Raw genomic sequence first — 6320 nt, 5'->3', positions numbered from 1 at the left:
GCTGGGAAACAGCCGCCCTAGCAGCAAGATTCCGCCTGAGGACGGTTCCCGCCCGGCGCCGTCGGGAACCCCTCGCCCGGGCGGCTGGGGGCCGGCTGATGCCGTGCGGCCAGTCCCGCGGGGCAGCACTCGCCCCATTAACATCTGCTTGGAAAAACACTCAAACCCGTGCAACGGCTGAGCGGCAGCGAAGGTCTGCACCCCCCGGCAAGCTAGGTGATGCTGGGTGAGACAGTGCGCGCCCCCACGCCTGCTTTCTTCCTAAAATGGAGATGGGCAACGTCCACCCACCCCTAAAAATACTCGAAACTCTTTTCAGGCAAAAATACAAATTGGCAGTCTACCAGTCTGTGAGAAGACTCCATTATCAGTTACAGGAGAAAAGGCACTAGTAAACTTGAAGAATAATGGGGTTAGCGCTACGAAAACTGACAGAGGGTAGAAGTATTAAAGACGAAAAGCATGACGAGAGAGCAAAACAACAAAAGAATAGCAAGAAGAGATTGTAGGGTTACCTTCCGTGGCTCTACCGAGGGCGAGGCTTGCCTGCCTGTGTTGGCTGAGGCATAATTAGGCGTAATTCCGTGATGTGGGAACAGCCGGCGGCACGCGTTGGCTGCAGCGAAGCAGCCCGCCGCTGGTGGCGTACGGCGAGCTTGCTTCAGCTGGCCACATTTGAAAGCCGATAGCCAAAGCTCTCCTCCTCCTCAAATCGCCTTTTTTTGTTGTTTTTTATCTCTTAAAGCCAAAGCCTAAAACCTCAAAGTTCCTTCACCATGGTTGATGAAGGCATTTGATTAACAATATTTAGCTCAGTGCCACCACATTTTCTAACAGCGGTGCCCAGCTTCCTTTGCGACGCTGAGGGTTTAATGAGGCGACCACGAGCTATGCGTGAAAACCAGGCGGTCAGGTATATAAAGGCTCCCGATTGTGCCTAAGTATGCTATTGGAGAACAGTACCCCCAAATTCCAGTTGCAAAACTGTGTTGAAAATGTGTCATTCTCCGATTCTAATTTCTTCACGGGAGTTTTCAAAACTACTCGTGATACCATTTTACAGACTTCTGAAGACTTGAAGAACTTATTGGCATAAGCTTCCCAAACATAGGTCTTAAAAGATTTTCTTTGCTTCTCTACTCAGTCACTTCTATTGTTTTGGGGTACAAGCAGGATTCACTGGTTTTGCATGCCTATATGATAGATTTGAACGTTCTCTTTTGTTCTTTAAATGCCAGTGTTGTATTGATATTCCTGTATAGTTTTAGGAAGAATTTTGGTAAGGATGGCCAGTTTTACAGCTGAAGAAAAAACCCGCTGGTTTTACTCCATATCTGGTGTTACTTTTGGCAAGAATAGTTGTGTTGACCGCACTGACTTCACTAACTTTCAGTTTGCGTAAGAACATTGTGTCCTTGTGAACTGTCCATATAATATTCCCTAGACATCACTTCTCACTGTGTAATTTTTTTTATATTACTATATTGCAGTGCCCCTAGAAAGGCTTAACAAACACTTGGAGAATCATATTCATAGTGGTAAGGAAGATGGAGGATAGGATCAGAGAGAGCAGGAAGGGAGAAGAAAGAAGTCTCACCTGAAAACTGAAGTCTGGTTGAGTTAGAGAAGCTCTACAGTGCTTCTACCTCTTCGCCTTTCACCCTTCGCTACTGCCAGTCAGCCAGCAAGGTATTTTAACATGCTGATATTTAGGGTTCAGTAACCCTGAAGGTCAAAGCTCTTGTGTTTTAAAAGAACCAGGTGGTATTCTGCTCCCTAAACCCCAGTAACTATGTGGGAAATCCAGCTTGGAATGCCATTTGACACTGCGTTGTAATAACGTTGGAATGTATTACTAAATAATTTGCTGAATATCTTAGAATATTTTGTCAGCTGTAGATAGGAGTCACAAAGACTTGCTAAATATTTTCCTGAGCTTGAGACTCAAGGTCAGACACACCCTGTAGATTCACAATACCTACTATTCTTCTTTGTTTCACATTAATTTAAAAAGTAATATGAAAGGAAATATTTCTGAAGAAAGGCCCTTGAAAGCTTTTCCATTTTTCAGTCTGAATCAATTCATCTGATAAATGTTATTACCTTTTCCTGTAAGTCTAGCTCCTTTTATATCCTTAGATTAGAATAACTATTACTTAAAAACCCCAACTGTACTCACAACAGTAATAAATTACGTAAGCTCTGGATTCTCTTGCAAGGGGTTAGGAAAGTCGCTAAGGGCAAAGAATGTCAATACTTTTCAAACCAATATGGTCCAAAAGTATCCATATAAAATATACTCAAAAAGAGCTTTAGTATAGTTTTCCAATCTACAACAAGAGTCAACAGTGTATTATTTTTCATTATATTTCCTTGTTATTATTCAAACTGTACATGAGAGAGATAAGCAAACACCATTACAAGAAAATTGACATAAAGTTCAGTAGCAAAAGTCACAGTGAGAAGAGGATGAAGTGCGCTGAAACCTGTAAGCTTTGAAATAGGAAGGAGTTTCTTTCAAGAAGCAACAAACAAAACCAAATACTGTTGCTACAATTGAGAAACTTTGAGAGGTAGAACACATTTTAAATTAAATAACTACAGAAGCTTACCACTTGATTCAGCCTAAGATTTCTCTCTCGTATTATAGTAAATTCATACATTTATCCAAGTGTTCTAAACAATACATTAATTCAGTTGCTTATTTTGGGCTTTCTTGCAGACTTTGGAAATATTACTCAAAGTGATGTAATCAGGATAAGAAAGGCAGCTGGTTGGTTTTGGCTGGAAGAGGCAATGAGTCTGATTATTCAGCTGTGCTTTTATGCGCTGAGATATAATGCTGATTTACTTCTGACATCTTGCTGTTTAATAAGTTACAAGAAGGTAAATCCTAGTTTACGTTATGCCAGAACCTGCTGGTTTGAAAGAAAACAAGTAAAACTCGTAATGAAAGTTTATTGAGCTTGCTGAAAAGTATCTTTAAGATACCAACTAACTCGGGTCTTAATTTTTTTCATAGCAGGAAGCCAATTTGCCGCTGTTGATTGAGATAAAATTCCTTCTACATGCACAATGGAACTGCTAGTCACTCCCTGGTAGGTGATTACTTTTTTCTACCTCAGAGCAGACTGGATCTTACTAGTTTGTCATCTTTGTAAACATAATAGTTTATAAAATGCTTTGAAGAAGAAAGATACTATCAGAAATTCAAAGTATGTTTTCAAAAGCCAGTGTCAGTTCACTTAGAGTTTACCTATGATTGAATACAGAGATTAATTTTCAAAGACAACCTTTTAATTTTTACTTCCAGCACTGTATGTGTATAAGCCCTGCAGAGTGACATGATCTGTGAGATAATTCTGTATGTAACTGCAGGTGTACACTAGAGCTTATTTTTAAAGTTGCCAAGTGATAAGCACATCTTCAGTGACAGAAACCAACAAGGTCTCCCTACAGTCAACTTCTACTTAACAGAGCATAACTACATGCAAGTTCTGCCTTACCTTGCACCTACCTCTGTCTGAATCGCCGTCAGTATTCTTCAATGTGTACAATTTGCTGCTGCTGTCCTATGCTTTCAACGAGACAGGGAAGAGATGATAAGCTACAGTTTCTTGCGAAATTTTTTTTAAGTCTCTTTTGAATAGCAGTATAAGATTTAATAGTAAAAGGCTTTAATAACAGATTTGACGCTACGCTGAATACAGGACAAAATGCCGAAATACGATTTTATAGTATGCTCCCTTTTAGGATTAAACACAACCTGTTCAATCCATTTACCATGGATTTTTTTTCCCCATAATAAATTAATCCAATAATTAACAATTATTAAATTAATAATTATTGTATTAATAATTAAGAATAAATTAATTCCTATAATTACAATCCATTTTCTGGAGTCCAGTAACATTAGCATCAGTGAGAGTGTAATCATTTCAGTATAGTCATATGTGGAAAAAATACATATTAAAAAGGTAAATGATGGGGGAAATTAGCTCTGTTAGCTGCCATCTTTCTGACCTTAAGTTTAGTTTGAACTGTTTATAATGAAATCTGAATATGTAACTTTGCTTTGAGAAACTAGGGAGTGTAATTGACTGGAATGTCCTTTGATTAAATAGGTTGTCTTTTGCACCTTTCTGACAAAAAAACCCAAAGGAGCTCTGTCACAAGGCCCTTACCTGTTCTGAACAGCAACAATGAGTGAAGCAGTGTGGAAGGGAGAAAAGGAGAGAGGAGAGGCAAAACTGTAATGGAAAAAGGAGCAAAAACAAAACCAAAGAGAAGACAGTACAAGGGGGGGGGGGGGGGGTGGGAAGGAGAAAAAAGGTAAGAGGAAATAAAACATTATAGAGACTGGAAGGAACAGATTTAAATCAAGTGTATTACTGTAAAGAATGGGCAGAGAGAAAGCCAGATAGGAAGTTGCAAATACTCAGATTTTGCTTGAATAATTTGCTGCTTGCTAAAAAACATCGCTAGGTCAGAGAAATGAACCTTGGGAATATTATTGTAAGAACTCGTTAGTGAACTGGTCTTTCTTGGTTGTCAAATATCAGATGTTGAAAATATTTGCCAAAATATTTGCAGAAATAAAATATACATAAAATCGGGACAAAAGTAGAGGGTTACTCTGCTCTGTTAGAACATATCAGATGCAGTACTAAGTAATGAGGGTTTTTCTTCTGCTTGGCTGGGCTTTTGTCGTCCAAGGGCTACTTCTTCTACCTAGGCATATATTTAACAAGCTTAAAAACACAATCAACAGATCAGCAAGCAGAGAGCTATAAAGGCGACCAGCACATAGGTCCAGTATGCAGTGCAGAAGTGCGGTAGAGAAGCGTTGGTTAAGATCTTGGACTTCTCTTGAACGGCAGCAAAAAGGAGCCCTGAGGACAGGAACCCCATGACCCTGCGGTGGCCAGTCAGACTGGCTGTCTGATGTACTGATCAACTGGGCAATTGTTTCCATAATAATGCTATTGACCGCACAGATCTCATGTATTTTCTAGTAAACAAACCTTTGCTTTGAGGTCGTTGCTAATATGATCTCTCCTGTAGCTTAAATAGTTGTGCCTAAGTCCTAATTTGGGGGTATAGCTGAGGTTATCTATAATTGTAATTCCTGTGAAGTAAGGACCAAGTCTACAGGGGAAGCTGCAAATGTAGCACTTAAGTCTAGGGATGCAAGCCAAATGAAATCTTACTTGTAAGAAGCAAAGTTCTCTGTATCCAGCCAGCTGCCATGCCTTATACCCTGTAGTACGCCTAAAGAGAAATGAAGCGTTATAGCACGTTTATGTTACACTTGCTTGGATTAACATAACAGATGAGAACCATATTATGTATTGCATGTGATTTTTGGTGTGAGATCTCAGTTACAAATCCCATGTAATGCATGTTGTAATAAAGTATTTTGCTATAATGTATGCTATCATTCTATTAAAGATTGCGGATCCTTGCCCAGGGATATTTGGACACTTACCTTCCATTCTTTCTTTTGAGAATCTGGGCCTTTGTGCAGAAACTCATAGATATTATATCACAGAAGGAAGACATTCAGGCAGGATCATCATAGCAATATCTTCAGGCCTCAGCTTTAACTACTTGAATCCTATGTAACCATAAATGCTTGAAAAGTTATAATATGGAAGTCCTGCATTCTACAGAAGAAAAAAGTTATTAGGTTACTTTTGAGTTTTAATATTTTACTAAAATATACTACAATAAGTAATTTCTGTAAGAAATTTTCAGTCTGTTATTTTGTTAACTGGCTCTGAGTCTCTTTAACTAGATGAGGCATAAAGGGCTCCATAATCTCCAGTTTTACTGCATTTATTGTGCAAGTTATCAACTCCAATACTGACTCATATTGCAATATGGCTTTCTCCAGAATTCCTCATTCTTAAAAAGAAACAGTAAAAGTAGAATTAGGTTTATTCTACTAATGCAATCTTGATTGTAGCAAACGCTAGTTAGTTTGTGGGTAACTTTTAAAAAGTCAGCTTTCTAATAAATGGCTGCCTTCTCCTGCTACATCCCTTACAGTGACTCTTAGCAGTAGAGATGAAAAAAAAAAAAAAACAAAAGAATGTCAAAAGCAATTTATCTATACAGTGTGTTCCAGGCTGAAAAACCTCCTTATGAGAAAATCCAGATACCTCCAGATAGTTTCACGTAGGTGTTAGTCCTGTTTTTTTGTGGAAAGATAAGAGAGTTAAAAGGTTTGAGTAACAGGAATTTCCCAAGATGTCAATCTTGTTCAGGCTCATTGTTAATTTTTACTCGGTATCTCCTGACCTGGCACTGCACACCGT

The sequence above is a fragment of the Calonectris borealis genome, chromosome 1, assembly GCF_964195595.1.
Source record: "Calonectris borealis chromosome 1, bCalBor7.hap1.2, whole genome shotgun sequence".
NCBI classification, from domain to species: domain Eukaryota; kingdom Metazoa; phylum Chordata; class Aves; order Procellariiformes; family Procellariidae; genus Calonectris; species Calonectris borealis.
The sequence above is the reverse complement of the archived record's forward strand: the minus strand, read 5'-3'. Positions refer to the sequence as shown.